Raw genomic sequence first — 17,545 nt, 5'->3', positions numbered from 1 at the left:
TGATTTTGGAAACAAAATTCTGGTTTTTTGTTTTGTTTCTGACTTTTTGTAGTTGTTCTTGTTTTAATGTTTATTACAAATAATGGGTTTTGCTTTTTGAACTGTTAATTATGTTTTTACTACTTTTGTTGTTGTTGTTGATTAAAATTTGTCGATATTGTAAATTATGAAATTTTTGTTGTTCTCTTATTGATGAAACCAATTTCTTTTGTTATTATTTTAATTATGTGCTATTCTACTTCTGCTCCATGTTGGTAGAAATTTTTATTATGTTTCTGCTCCTGTGCTATTTCTTATGTTGATTTAGTCTGTGAAAGAACTTGTGATTAAAATCAATTTTATTCTGTTAAGAAATTTACATTGTGAAATATGTGTTGTAGAAAACTAGAAAATGGATTATACTAATGTAGAATCTGCTGCCCCAACAAATCCATCAACTGAGGAGGATCCCTTGGTGGCTTCTAGTGCTGGTGCTGCTGAGGAGCATGCCGGAATTCAAAAACCACCGGAACCACCTGTTCTAAAAAAAAGGCCTGCAACTGTGACGGGTGATGGAGCTGAAAAAAAAGGATAATAAAAGATCTTGGCTTTGGGATCATTTTGAGTTAATAATAAAAGAAGGGGATAAAAGATCAAAATGTATGTATTGTAAAGTTGATGTTTGAGGTGATTATAAAAGTGGTACAAGTGTTATGAGAAATCATCTAGAAAGGTGTAAGGATTACCCCCTAATATTGACAAATCCTAAAGGCTTCTTGCTTTTCAAAGTGAGAAATGTTTGCAAACATTAGGAGATGCTAGTGTAGGTGATAATACAATTGGGGAAAAGAAGGGTAAATTAGAATTTTGGAAGTTTAAGCAGGAGGAGGGTCGGAAAGCTTTTGCTAAAATTATAATAATGGTAGAATTTCCCTTTAAGTTTGCTGATCGTGAGGGTTTTCGCTACTTTATGTCTGTTGTTCAGCGAAAATGCATTATCCCTTCTCGTTTTACAGTAGTTAGAGATTGCTATCATGTGTTTTTAAATGAAAAAAAAAAATCTGAAAAGTTATTTTAGTAAGTGTTCTTCTCGTATTTCTCTCACTACTGACACTTGGACCTCTTGCCAAAATCTGTCATATATGTGTTTAAAAGCCCATTTTATTGATCACAACTGGAGCTTGCACAAAAAAAATTTAAATTTTTGTCCAATTAGTGGCCATTCTTAGGTGAGGTTATTGGTAAAACGGTAGAAAAATGTTTGCTTGAGTGGGGTATCACTAAGATAATGACCATTACCGTAGACAATGCAAGTTCAAATGGTGTAGGGGTCCAATATTTGAGGAAGAGGTTACTAAGATGGAAAGATGGGACTGTTTTAGAGGGTAAATTTGCGCATATGCAGTGTGCAACTCACATTCTTAATTTGACAGTAAGAGAAGGCTTGAAAGAATGTGATGAATCAATGAAAAGAATACGTAATGTTGTTTGATTTGTTAGATCTTCCTCTGCCAGATTGCAAAAATTCAGAAATTGTGTAAATCAAGAACAAACTGTATCTAAACGCCAGCTTTGTTTGGATGTTGAAACTAGGTAGAACTCCACTTATTTAATGTTGGAGTATGCTTTGATTTATCGTAAAGCTTTTGATTTGCTTGAAAATTCTGATGGTGGTAAATTTTTTTCTGACTTAACAAAGATGTCAGGTGTTCCTACTGATATTGATTGGGATCGTGTTGCTTCTTTTATCCCCTTTCTTAAGATTATTTATGATGCTACTTTGAGACTCTCGGGATCTTTGTATGCTACTACTAATGTGTATTTGTTAGAACTTGTGACAATTGGCAAGATGATAAAAAAAAAGTGTGAAAGCGTTGATAGTCGTAAACTTAATGGCTAATGGGATGAAAAAAAAAAAAAGCATGACAAATATTGGGAAAATGTGGATAACATTAACTTGATGTTATATGTTGCTGTTGTGCTTGACCCTAGACGTAAAATGCATTATGTTAAGTGGGCTATTAATGATCAATATGATTCTGACAAGGCTACATAGTTGTATGATATGGTGATGGGAACTTTGACTTCTTTGTATGAACATTATGCTGCTTTACAATCACAAAATGTGCCAAATGTTTTTGAAAATATTGATTTGACTTCAAGAGACTTGGAAAACTATAATGATTGGCATGGTGTTGCTGATTATGAGTTTGAGAGGGATATTGGTGGACAAACAGTTTTTGACAAAAAAAAAGTGATTTGGACAAGTATTTGATGGATGATAGAGAGCCTAATATCATTGGTAAGAGTTTTGATGCTTTGGGAATTGGGATGGTGGAAAAAAGGGGTGGAGAGATATCCTATAGTTGGTCGTGTGGCTAGCCATCCGAATCTGCATTAGCACCGGCGGATGAGTACTTGATCCATTTCGTAGTTCACTTTGTTCACATATGGTTAAAGCTTTGATATGTGCACAAGATTAGATGCGCTCTTCATGTGGTCCATGAATGATTGAAGAAAGTATCGATGACATTCAACAAATTGAAGAGGGTAATACTTTTTCCATTTTTTCATGAATATTTTTAATGTTTCCGCTAATTATGTTTTTCTTTTATTGTTTTAAGTGTCAACAAATTTAATCAGTTTTATTCTGTCAACAAATTTAATGTTTCTGCTAATTATGTTTCTTTTACACTAGTAGAAAAACGCAAAAAGGCACTTTTCAATGGCCACCGGTTTTTTAAAACCGATGGGGAAAATTTGGGGAAAAATGGGCGGAATTTCCAAAGAAGAGTATTGGCACCGGTTTAAAACAAACCGGTGGGAAAAAAATAATCCCCCCGGTTTGAACCGGTGCGACCCCTTTTTTTTAAAAAAAAAACGCCTTTTTTTTGGGTTATAAAACCCTCAAACCCTCAGCCGCTCTCTCTCTATTTCATTCTCTCAGCCGTTCTCTCTCTCTCTCTCTCTCTCATCCCTTTCATTCTCTCGTCCTTTCTCTCTCATCCCTTTCTCTGATCTACTCTTTCTCTTTCGTTCTTTCATCTCCTCTTTCCCTTTCTCTGATATTCTCTTTCCCTTTCTCTTTCTCTTTCGTTTTTTCATCTCCTCTTTCGCTCCTTCTTTCATTCATTTCTGGGTTCGTTTCAAGTTTGGATGATTCGAGGTAAGGATTTTTGGGTTTATTGTTTTCGATCTATTTGTTATTTTTGGGTTTATTTTTTTCAAGTTTCGTTCTTTCTCTTTCTCCTATGTTTGTTTTCGATCTGTTTGTTATTTTTCGTTTTATTCATTGATTTTTTCTGGGTTTATTGTTTTCGATCTATTTGTTATTTTTGGGTTTATTTTTTTCAAGTTTGGTTCTTTTTCTTTCTCCGATTTTCTAGGGTTTTTTTTGGGGATTTCTGGGTTTATTTTTATTATTATTTTTTTTAACACGGATATCTGGGTTTATTTTTTTTTTTTATTATTATTTTGAGTTCGTTTTTTTTTCTGGGTTTATTATTTTGTGTTCATTGATTTTTCTGGGTTTATTGATTTCGAAGCTTGCATATTGTGAGTTTATTTAATTTTGGTGTTTTAATTAATTTTAGTGTTTTAATTAATTTTGGTGTTTTAATTAGTTTTCTGTGTTTTAATTATTTTTGGTGTTTTAATTGATGCAGGTATTGAAATATACTCCACATGAAGAATCAAGATTTTGATGTTGTAATTTTTTTTTTGATTTTGAAGTTGTAATTTTTTTTTTTTTTTGGGGATATTGTTTTATAACAATTTAATGATAATTTTATTTCTGATTATATATTTCATGATCAAGTTCAGTTGATTTTGATGTTGTTTTAATTTCAATGAAAAAAGCAAAAAAAAAAATAAAAAAAAAAATTGAACTCATAACTCTGATTATATTTCAAGTGAAAAAAAGAAAAAATAAATATGTATATATGTTATTGCCACCAGTTAACCGGTGGCAAATATAATTAATACCCATAAAAAAAATTGCGGGAATTGATATTACCACCGGTTAACTTTTATATTTTTGCCACCGGTTTGAATCGGTGGCTTTTTAATACAGCATTGCCACCCCCCACATATTCAGCGGTTCAAAACCGGTGGGTTATGGGGGGTTTGAACCGGTGCCTCTTTGCGTTTTTCTACTAGTGTTATTAATGAATTTTATTCCTGTCAACAAATTTAAGTGTACTGTGAACCTGACTACATGAGTCCTTTAGTTTTGTCGATTTTGTGAAATTGATTATTCTGATTTTGTGGGATTGTTTGTTCTGATCAATGGGTTGTAAGTTCTGGCAAAGTGTTTCTGTTGCAATTGCTGGTTTTCTTTTGTTATGAGCTTAAATTGATTTGGTTTTTCTGTTCTTAAGTTTACTCTATGCTCTGTTGTTGTATCTTCTTTAGTGTATCTTTATGACTTAGCTTTATAACTTGGTTGACAGGGCCTACAAAATTTAGTTTTGTGGTAATAATTTTGAGCTCTAAAATGTGATCAATTAATATAACTTAGATTGCCATGAGATATTTGTTTTACTAATCCATTTTCATCGTATTATTTGTAGAGTTATCGTCTCTTGTTGATCCACCTTCGATTTCCGTTGTTGATGATTACTTTTAGCATTAGAAGGTAATACTTTTTTTAGTTTGAATAGTTTAAAAGTTATAGTTTAATTTCTGCATTTTTTTTATCATATATTCTTATAATTATCTAATATTTTTGTAGGGTTGTTTACTTGCCGTACATTCGTACTTTGTTGATCCGCTATGGATTTCCGGCGTTGATGACTTATTTAGTATTAGATAAAATGTTTAATTTGGACATTAATGTATTATTGTATTTGGAGTTCAAATTTTCTTTGTTATGTAATTTGTACTTATGCTCACATTCTGGCAAATGTGTGTAGGAATTAAAAAAAAAAAAAAGAAAGCTTAATGGCGAAATTAAATAAACTTCACCGCCTAAGGCCCTGTTCTTTTGAGCTTCTGGGCAGAGCAGAGCAGATTTCAGCAGAGCAAAGTAGAGCAGAGCAGATTTCAGCAAAGCAGAGCAGAGCAGAGCAGATTGAAGCAGAGCAAAGCAGAGCCAAGCAGAGCAGAGCAGATTTCATTATTATTATTATTATTATTATTATTATTATTATTATTATTATTATTATTATTATTATTATTATTACTAATATTGTTATTATTACTAATATTGTTATTATTACTATTATTATCATTATTATTATTATTACTACTACTACTACTAATACTATAATAATAATTGTAATGCTTTATTATTGTTATTAAATATTAAATATTATTATTACTACTACTAATACTATAATAATAATTGTAATGCTTTATTATTGTTATTAAATATTAAATATTATTATTATTATTATTATTATTATTATTATTTTTATTATTATTATTATTATTATTATTATTATTATTATTATTATTATTATTATTATTACTAATATTGTTATTATTACTATTATTATTATTATTATCATTATTATTATTATTATTACTACTACTACTACTAATACTATAATAATAATTGTAATGCTTTATTATTGTTATTAAATATTAAATATTATTATTACTACTACTAATACTATAATAATAATTGTAATGCTTTATTATTGTTATTAAATATTAAATATTATTATTATTATTATTATTATTATTATTATTATTATTATTATTATTATTATTATTATTATTATTATTACTACTACTACTACTACTACTACTACTACTACTACTATTATTACTATTATTATAATCATTAAATTATATTATTAAAAATTAATTATTATTAATAATATTAATATTATTAAATATTAATTATATTATTATTATATATTATTATTAAATATTAATTATATTGTTATTAATATTATTATTATTATTAAATATTAATTATATTATTATTAAATATTAATTATTATTATTATTATTAAATATTAATTATATTATTATTATTAAATATTAATTATATACTTCCTCCGTTTTCTTTTACTTGCAACACACCTTTTAAGCACGCAGTTTTAGGAGATGATTAGTGAGGGTAAACGAGCGATTTTATCAATATAATTTTTACACGAAAATTAGAATAGAGTTAAGTATCATTTGTAAAAATTATAATGAAAAATTTGTCCATTTGCATTACATAAACCAGAGCTTAAAACACGTGCCACAAGGCTGTGTTGCAAGTAAAAGAAAACGGAGGAAGTATTATTATTAATAAATATTAATTATTATTAAAAAATATTATTTATTTATTTATTATTATTAAATATTAATTATTATTATCATTAAGTATTAATTATTTATTATTATTTTTATTAAATATACATTATTATTATAATAATTCAATATTAAGTATTAATTTTAAGTAGAGCAGAGCAGGGCAGAGCAGAGAAGATTGAAGCAGAGCAGAGCAGATTGAAGCAGAGAAGAGCAGAGCAAAGCAGAGCAGAGCAAAGCAGAGCAGATTTCAGCAGAGCAGAGCAGTGCAGCTCTAAAGAACGGGGCCTAATTTAGTTTAATCCCCGTAATAAATCTAAGAATTACTTGAAAATTCACTTCCACTATCATATTCTAATTATGCATTTTAACCTTTTCAATAGCTCAAACCCTTTTGTTTAGCCCAAAATCCATAAACCTTAACCCAATTTACTTTTTCTCATAATTGCATAACCGAGCTAATTTTGTTTTTTTATCCTTATGATCTTTATGCAAATCCTATATGGATGGATAGCCTTAAAAAAAACTTTCAAATGATATATCATAAGCACAATTCCGATTTAAAACGAATAAGATAAGAGCAAAAAGGCAAACTCAATATAAAACTTAGTGATACCGACGACCCTCTAATATTTTTATACTCAAAATGGTGAAGCTAGTCATGTGCACACTTTTTCACGTGACTCAACAATGGGAAAAAAATTAATATCAAATTTTTTTAAAAAAAAGAAAAAAGAAAACAAACGCGTGAAACGCTGAAACCAATTTCGCATTTCCGCTCAAACGTTACATTCCTCACAAACCCTAACTCTCTCTCACACATCTGACTTAGCCAACGCCGGTACCACACCAGCCAGTCAGCCACCAGGCCACCGAACGTCCCCACCATCACCACCAGGCCACCGCACGTTCGCACGGCTGCTTTTGTGCTTCACTCTTTCCCTTCATTCCTGATTTCCTTCACAATTATGCAATATCCCGCCTTCATTCCTAATCACGGATCGAATATTCGATCCGAAACTAGATATCGGATTGGATATCCATATCTGAAAATACTGATATCTGTATCTGTATCCGATCCGAAAATTTCGGATATCCGAAAATCCGAAATTTTCAGATCGGATAGTTCGGATATCCTATATCCGAATACTTTAATTACAGGGTTTTATTAATTTTTTTAATGGCAAAATTGATTTTTTCACTTTTTTTTCACATGTTATTGTCTTGTGGACCTTTTTTTTAATATGTAGAAAATTAATTAATAACCTAAACAAAGAAAGATGAAATAAACTTGAAGTTATTGTCTAACAACTAATTTTCAGAAATTACAACATAATAAAATTATACAACACAACTTGTAACATGTAAAAGTAATCATCTAATTGCAAATTATACAACACAACCTGCAACATGCAAACTAATTGGCTAATTGCAACAAAAGTACAAATTACATGAGAAAGAAAATTTGAACTCCAAATACAGTAATACATTAATGTCCAAATTAAACATTTTATCTAATACTAAATAAGTCATCAACGCCGAAATTAAACAAACTTAATGGCGAATTAAAATCAAGTGACAAAGGTAGAGAAATTAGTCCTACACGCATTTTCCAGAATGTGAACCCGCACAACTTGTTCTCTACTTACTTTTCAAATAACACAAAAACTTAAAAGTAGTAGCCGATCTCTCAATGTCTTGTATAGTCTAAAGTATACTCATGTCCGCTGCTTGACAATTACCAAGTTTTGAACCAGATTAGTAGAGTATGTAAACAAAAAGACCGTTGGACGCCTTTAGAAATTGAGGGATTGGCTAATTCGGATATCCTATATCCTATATCGGAATACTTTAATTACAGGGTTTTTTAATTAAAGACAAGGGAACTGTTATCCCAAGCAAATGTGCCACGATGCACCCCCTGAACAGTTGTTGTACATCCTCTTCTTCATCCCTACATACATCGCATTCCAGTTATATTGGTATATCCATACGATGTAAGTTAGCCTTAAGCGCCAGCCTATTTAACATTAGCTTCCATAAAAAAGGCTCCATTTAGGAGGTGTTTTCTACCACCACAAAATTTTCCAAAATTCAGATCCGTTATATAAAGTTGTTCCTATTCTTTCAAACCTTGGAGAAAAGCTTACCCACTCTTAGTCGTATATCTTCCCTAATTTATGGTAAGGCCAGTATAATAAATCCTCATTCTGGTCATTCGAAAGCTCCATACTTAAAATTTCCGTAGCGCTTTCCCATTCAAAACATTTCATCACATGGGGAATCTCACATCTTTTGAGGCCATCCAGCACAAAGTCACTCACCAGGCCTTCCAAGCAATTTCTTGGTTCATATTTATTGTGATGAATTATTTATAATTTTCATTTATCAATTTTTGTTTATCGTTAACCTTTGCCAATTAAACAAGGCAATTCCCTTTGAATGTACATTCATAAACATGATGCTCCTAGTTATATTTATCCTTCCATATGAATAAAATGCATAATAAGATTAAAAATCTGTCTAAACATGAGTACTCCATCTTAATGAGCTTAGCTTGAATAGGTCAAAATTTATTAATAATTTTATTATACTCATAATTTCTAATCAATCTATATCTATACTTATATATTAAAAAGCGTTCCAAAAACGGAATCTATACTTATATATTAAATAGTGTTCCTGAAACAGAATCTATATCTATACTTATCTATACTAATATATTAAAAGGCGTTACTAAGAACGTCTCTGTGCCACGTAGACGACGCCACATCATCTACTCTATCTCTCATTATGCCACATCATCACTACTCAATCAACCTAAATCATTGTGTCACGTCACCCAATATTGGGTCATATAAAAAGATGATGATAAGGGGACTCGAACACCCAACCTCTTATAAGAAGGATAGTTATTTAACCATCTAAGCCAATTATCAACAATGTTATAAACATGAAAATAAATGTATATAATTGATAATCACAAGGTCTAATTAAAAAAAAAAAGAAATTATAAATATCAAATACAAATAATCACAAGGAATAATTAAAGTAGCAACCTGGTGCAATGCTTGAGCTACACACTAGTCTATATCTATGCTTATTATATATTAAAAAACGTTCCTAAAACAAAATATGTTCCACGTGTCACCTTTTTCAACTTCAACATGTTAGCAATATGCGCCACATGTCATCATAAATATGACATGTCACTTTCACATGTATTAGGTTTGAATCTAAAAAATGCTTATAACAAGACTTGAACTCAAGACCAACAAGTCTTAAGTTAAAAGTCTTACCATGTTAGCCATTTATTAATTGTGTTATTTTATCCAACAAAATTATAGTTAACATAGATAACTTAATTTGTGTCTTATTATACTATTTGTTTCCATTATGTAATGATTGAGTTTGACAACTAAAAAATGTTTATAGCAAGACTTAAACTCAAAACCAACAAGTCTTACTATCTAAACAGTCAAATTTGATTAGCAAATTAAACAAGTACTCCGTACAAACTAGCAACCCGGGGCATCGCTCGGGCCACACACTAGTTATATATTAATAAGCGTTCTTAAAACGGAATATGTGCCACATGTCACTCTTCACATGTATTAGATATATGCCACATCACCTTTCACAAGTATTATATGCCACATCATCCATTGTACTGTAAACATGTTTTAATGACGATAAAAATGCTTATTACATGATTTGAACGCAAGACCAATAAGAAATAAACTAATGTTATAACCATCTTTGCTATCGTTTAATTATGTTCATATTCAATTAAAAACTACTGAATACTTTGCATTAAACATCAATTTGATATACCTTATTTGGTTTCATAATAATTATTGCTCCCTTTATTTTAATTATATAATTTATATTTTATAGGTCAAATAATATTTGTTGATCTTAAACTCGGTGCACCGCCCGGGGTACACACTAGTTTATCATTTAAGACTTTTCAACATCATTTCCACATTAATAGAGGTAAAAATTTAAGTGCTTAACATGTTATTAAACTATCAAATAATCAAGTACTTGAACATATAAAGCTTTTTAAACGATACTCGTACTCAATCTAAAATTTGAAACCATACAATAAAATAGGTTGTGTTATTCATTGAAACTAAAAAGTATGTTTAAGTAGTAAAATTGTGTGAGAAAGAGAAGCCAAAGTAATTGCTTTACTTTTGTTCAACCTAACACTTATGAAACTTTTCTGCACTAAGTATCCATGGATGCTGGATCTCATAGTCCATAACCTTAGCTCAAATCTATTCCAATTTCACTTTGTGGAAACTAAGTAAACCCTTCCTTGAGAGTTACTCCATCGTCTCAAAATCTCTCGCTCCAACTTTTCTTCTCCCAACAATGTTGGACACCTTAAACCTTGGAACCCATCTACAATAAATAAACATTAAACAAAATTAAAATTATTAGTTATCATTAATTTTAGTTACTAACATTAATATTGTTTAAATAAAAAAAATTCAATAAACTAACTATTTACCTTTCCTTTTGACTATATTTGAGTTCTTCCAATCTAAAGATTGGAACTCCTTTATTTAATTTTGCTTTCTCATCATTCATTAAAAATGTTACATTAAAATATGGCCTAGGACCATTTATTTTCATTTTATTTTTCACTCTATACGTTGTTTTAGCGGACGAATTAGCTAAGCAATTTCCTTCTCGGAGAACGTATATAATCTTCCAAGAATCAAATTCTTGCAAACTATTCAACATTTCCCTATATAACATCACACACGTGGCTTTATGCCCCACTTAACGAATTCTTAGACAGAACCACTTAAGTGGTGGTAAAATCGAAATTTTTTTTTAATAAAAATTGGTTTTAAAATTAAAAAATTTTGGGGGTTAATAAAAACCATTATTTTTGGATTTTTTTTATGTGTTTTAAAATACAAAAAACCTAAATATTATTAAAAAAAAAAAAAAACTAAATCCTATTAAAAGAAATAAAAATAAAAAACTCAACAAAATCAATCGCCAATCTAATATTTTTTATAAGTGGGTTCAAATATGATGAGTGACATTTTATGTCACTCCTAGGATAGTGTTTATGCCTTGTTTTAGCTTGTCTTAGGGTGTTCTGCAGTTGTTTTGTTCAAATAATGCGTGCATACATGTCTCGATGTATTTTTAATGAAATCGCGTATATTGTTGAATGCTTGCCTTCATTGCGTGTTTGCACCATTCCCTATACCTTATTGCTTCCCTTGGTGTTTGTGCTTAGGTATTTGAAGTCTTGGATTGCAAAGGATAAGCCAAGGAAGCATGAGAGAAGAATCGAAGAAAGCAAGGTGCAAGGGCGCGAATAATGTGCGGGCGCGCAGCCCTGTGAGAACCCGCGTAAAATTGGCGAAATTGCAGAATCGAGGCAGAAAGTTTTGCGCGGCCTGTGCGCGACATGTGCGCGGGCGCACACCCACACCGCGCGGGCGCGCATCTAGCAGCACGGGCGCGCACACCGAAGCACAAGCCGCGCAACCCACAAATGCGCGGGCGCAGCTACATTGCGCGGGCGCGCAGGCCGCTGCGAGGGCGCACGCGCGGGCGCACAACTACCATGCGCGGGCGCACAGCGGGTCCTGTTCAGCGTTTTTGCGTGATTCTTTATATATTGCGAGGCTTGTTTTGTACGGGAGAACTTCATTCTTTTAGATTTTCTTTTCCCTTGTTTTAGGAGAGATTCTCTCTCTAGGTTTAGCTTAGGATTAGAGTAGTTTAGAGAGAGAAAGAGAGGGTTTCACCATTGTTGAGCTTGGATTTTGAAGAAGAAGATTGATCATCTTGTTTGGAGACTTTCATCTTCAATCAATGAGAATCTCTAACTCTCTCTCCTCTATTTTATTTGCTTTCTCTTGACTATTGTTTTTGTTGTTGGTATTGCTTGTTAATCATGTTGATTCTTGATTATTTGTTGATTAATCTTGTTATTATCATGATTAGTGAGTAATTTCCCCATTAAGGGGATGGTTGTGGTGTAGTTGGATCTTAGGCATGTTCTAGGTTAGAATTGATTTATTTGTGATTAAAGTCTTTACATGTTTGATATTCTTTAATCTTCTTGCAAGTGCACATTGTTGGTTGATTAAAGGTGAATCTTTGCTAACAAGGAACGGAAGTTGACTTAGCTAAGGTTCATTATTATCGATTGTTATTTAATAGTACCTCCTAGTATATGGTTCTAATGTGGAAGCATAGAGGCTATGTTAGGAGAAGCCAATTGACCCCGGAAGGCGGCTAGATTGGATCCTTTATTTCGATATTTGAGCATGTTTAGTTCATAATTAATTCAATTTCTATGCCTTTGTGTATGTTCAAGTGAATGCTTTACCTAAACCATTTCCCTTAATGTTTTATTTCTTGTTTTAGCATATTTAGACTTTAGTTTATTTATCTCCTATTCCGGACTAGCTTAATTGTCGATAACATTTGGTGGTGTTTATCCGTTCTCTGTGGTTCGACCCCTATGCTTGCCTGATACTCATATTAGGTTTGTTTAGGTTGTATAAATTGTATTTGATCTAGGGATAGACAATTGACGACGCGTTTATTCCCTTGTCAAAATAACATAAACAAATTATATTAAAAATATTCATAAATTAATAAACCACGTAAAACTATATAACATGTTGATAAAATGATTTTTCTATCAACATCTCAACCAATTACCAATTTAGTTGCTAAAGACGCAACACTCAATCTCCGATTCGATTGGAGAAATTGAAAAAAGGTGGCATGATAAAGATATACACACCTACTAGAGTCAACTACAACCAATCCTCTACAATTAATATTCTCTTTATTTTCCAAAAAGCTCCATCAAAATATATAAAGGCCAAATTGTTTTTCGGAATTTTATGATTTAAAATATGGATAGGTTGGGAAAGTTTTTGGTAGAGGTATGGATTTTAGAAAAAGGAGAAAGAATTTTTAGATTTTTCAAACATTGAGAAAAAACAATTCAATTGAAAATTAATATACCCAAAAATTAATCCTTAAAGATAGGAAATGGAGTATTAGTTCAACAAAATCTTTCACATCAAACACATTAACGGTTTTTATTCGAAAAATTCTTCATAATTACTAGGTAGCATTTCCTAAGGTGTTGTGGTAGTTTAAGATAAAATGTTTCATAGTATCAGCACCTGAAAACAAAAATTATTGTAATAATTAATTAATTAAATCAATTTATTTCAACGAAACAGTAGCTTACCACTAATATTTACTATAAACATGTTTTAATGGCAATAAAAATGATTATTGCAATATTTGAACACAAGACCAATAAAAAATAAATTAATGTTATAATCATCTTTGCTATCTTTTAATGATGTTCATATTCAGATAAAACATACTAAATACTTTGTATTAAACATCAATTTGAGAGCACTTATTTGGTTTCATAATTATTATTTCTCCCTTTATTTTAATTATATAGTTTATATTTTATAGGTCAAATAATATTTGTTAAGCTTAAACTCGATGCATCGCCCGGAGTACAAGCTAGTTTATCGTTTAAGACTTTTCAACATCATTGCCACGTTAATAGAGGTAAAATTAAGTGCTTAACATGTTATTATACCATCAAATAATCAAGTACATGAACACATAAAGCTTTTTAAACGATACTCGTATTCGATCTAATATTTGAAACCATACAATAAAATAGGTTGTGTTTTTCATTGAAACCAAAAAGTATGTTTAAATAAGTAGTAAAATTGTGCGAAAAAGAGAAGCCAAAGTAATTGCTTTACTTTTGTTCAACCTAACACATATGAAACTTTTCTACATTAAGTATCCATGTATGCTGGATCTCATAGTCCATAACCTTAACTCAAATCTGTTCCAATTTCACTTTGTGGAAACTAAGTAAACCCTTCATTGAGAGTTACTCCATCATTTCAAAATCTCTCATTCCAACTTTTCTTCTTCCAATAATGTTAGACACCTCATATCTTGGAACCCACCTACAATAAATAAACATTAAAAAAAAACTAAAATTATTAATTATCATTAATTTTAGTTACTACTTCGTAACATTAATATTATTTAAATTAAAAAATTCAATAAACTAACTATTTACCTTTTCTTTTGACTACATTTGAGTTCTTCCAATCTAAATGTTGGAACTCCTTTATCTATGCTTTCTCATCATTCATTAAAAATGTTACATTAAAAATATGGTCTGTGACAATTCATTTTCATTTTATTTTTTACTTTATACGTTGCTTTACCGACCAAATTAGCTAAGCAATTTCCTTCTCGAGGAAGGTATATAATCTTCAAAGAGTCGAATTCTCGCAAATACTTTAACATTTTCCTATATAACATCACGACACGTGGCTTTATTGCCCACTTAACGGATTCTTAGATGGAATCAGTTAAGTTTTTTTTATTCTAATGAGGACAATACATCCAGGAAGAAAAGAAAAAGCAAGCAAGCAGGCAGTAAATAAAACAAACGAAAAAAACAGACCATAAAAACCACACCCCCCCACCCTACAGACTATAAAGAAATTAAGGAGGAACTAAACGAGGTAGTGAAACCCCTCTAGCATCCTCTTGAAGGATCTTCCCAAGCTCATCCGGCACAAAATTTATGATGTTTAATTGTGAGTCTTGAGAGACGCCGCAGTTGGCCAACCAATCTGCCGCTCGGTTTCCTTCCCTGTACATATGCACCACTCGGACTTCCCATCTAGGATCACAAAGAAGCTTCTGACAATAATTGATGTCATGGACATTCTCACCACTTCCTTTAGCTTTTTGCTGCAAGATCCTTACGCAAGCTTGATTGTCAAGATGGACTTTAAGTTGTTTGATTTGCAGGTTATGAGCTAGTTCAAGTCTGCTATTAAGTGCCATAACTTCAGCATAAAAGGTTGTACAGTAGCCAAAGCTTACAGAGAAGCCAGAGATAAATTGTCCCTTGTGGTCTCTAATGATAGCCCCTCCACCTGCAGGTCAAGGACACCCCTTAGCAGCTCCATCACAATTCAACACAAATCAGCTAGGGGCAGGGGAATGCCATGAAACGTTCACTTCCACCTTCTGCTTATGATCTTGCGCTTTCCCAGAGTCTTTCTCCAATCTTCGCTTCATCTCATTAAATCTAACTCTTAGGGAGGCCCCAAGATCTATAGGAATCTCATATCTTCAATTGTGGATTCTATAATTTCTCAACCTTCAAATCCACCACGTGGCAATGCAAAACATCGTGTCCCAGCCATCAATATTGATGTTACTCGAAGCCTCTAAATTATAGCACAACCATTCTTTGAGAGAGAGTCGAAAGAACTTCTGATGGAAACGAGGATGTGGAATTTTGTTCTAAGCAAGCTTCGCACTCGGGAAATCCCTTAAAAAGTGAATGGTGTTTTCATCACTAATGCCACAAATATAACAGGTAGGATCATCAGTTAACTTGCGCTTATACATATTCAAGTTGCTAAGAATTTGATCGTGACACGCTAGCAAAAGGAATGCTCTTACTCGTTGTTGAACAGGGGATTTCCAGATTAAATATCAACATTCTTCATTCAAAACATCGATCTCGTGTCTCATGATGTTAAGCACTGAATTGATTGTGAACTTCCCTTTTGGATTCTCTTTCCAATACACTAAGCCACCCACACAAGGATCAACAAGCACCTCATGATTTTAAATGAACTTGAGAGCTTCTTGCGGCAAAAAGGACCAAAAATATTCCATCTCCACCCTTTTACTTCCTCCCACATGTCTTCTACTGTTGCTCCTACAATCTCCATTGGTAAAGGTTGAGTAACCACATCGCTTATCGGTTTATCCATTGCCCACTTGTGATCCCAAAAAAGAGTACGGTTTCCGTCACCAATTGCGGCTACCCGCATACCTTCACTTAGGACTTTAGCATTCTCAGTTATGCCGCTCCAAACGTCAGACATACCAAGCTTTGGAACAAACATATCCAAATCACACCTAACCTTGCAATACTTCACCTGCAATACTCGCCCATAGAGAGTTAGGTTCGCTAAGCATCCTCCACCCAAGTATGGTTAGAAAAGCTAAGGTTGCTTGTTGATTGGCCGAAGAGATACCAAGTCCACCAAATTCTTTAGGCCTTTGTAAACACTCCCAAGATAGAAGATGAACTCTTTTTTATCTTCGGTACCACCCCATACAAATCGCTGTGTTTTCTTGTCTATATTGTCATATATTGACCTTAGAATTTTGACAGTCTGCATCGAATAGTAGGACATAGTGGACAAAGTTGATTTTTCTAGAGTAATGCACCCCACTAAGGAAAAGAATTAGATTTCCAACCCAACAATCTCCGGTCAATCTTTTCACACAAATAATCGAAAGTTTCCTTGGTGACTCTACTTATAAGGTAAACTTACCCAAGTACAATCCAAAGTCCGAAGTAACCTCCATTCCCAAGCTTTCACCAATTTCTTATTGTTTATCCATCTCCACATTTTTAGAAAAATAGACTCTAGATTTTGGGAGACTTACTTTTTGCCCCGAGGCATCACAAAATATGTTTAAACAAGATCGAATGAGAGTGTCTTGCTCCACACTTGCTTCCGCAAAAAGAACTATATATATCATCCGCGAAAAACATATTTGAAAGGGTTGGACCGTCCCTACTTGCACGAATTGGCTTCCAGTTGCCATAAATAATGGCCTCTTCAATTACTTGATAGAAGCGTTCTATACACATCATAAATAAGTAGGGGGGAGAGGATCCCCTTGTCGTATGCCTTGACTCGGTTTAAAACTCCTTGAAGGCTCACAATTCCATAAGACTTGCTGAGAAGCCGTAGTGATACATTACAAAGTCATATAGGGCGAAATTGGGAAGCTATCGGGTTGGTCGATTTTTGGGATCAACGCATTAAAGGTGTTGTTTAAATTCTCCTAGGAAAATTTGCCTTCTAGAACTGGGAGAACTGTATCATACACGTTCTTAGCCACCAAGTCCCAGTTTTTTTGATGAAAAAGGACTTGGAAACCGTTAGGTCTGGGTGCTTTGAGAGCGCCCATCTCTTTAATTACCTCATCCACTTCCAATTTCGAGTAGTACTTGGTGAGTATGCTCCAATCCGTAGGAGATAATTCGGGGAACACGTCTTGAGGGATATCCCATTGCCCTTGATCATTGATCCGTGCCATTTATGTCACCTTTAGGCTATGTTTTCTTTATATTTCTATGCTCCTTTGTAGTCATTTATGTCGTGTTTTTAGAGAATAATGTTCGATTCGCGTGTTTTTGTGTTAGTTTAGAGAAATGCATGCT

Source organism: Chenopodium album, chromosome 14 (assembly GCF_948465745.1).
Source record: "Chenopodium album chromosome 14, dcCheAlbu1.1, whole genome shotgun sequence".
NCBI classification, from domain to species: Eukaryota; Viridiplantae; Streptophyta; class Magnoliopsida; order Caryophyllales; family Amaranthaceae; genus Chenopodium; species Chenopodium album.
This window is presented reverse-complemented; position numbering follows the sequence as displayed.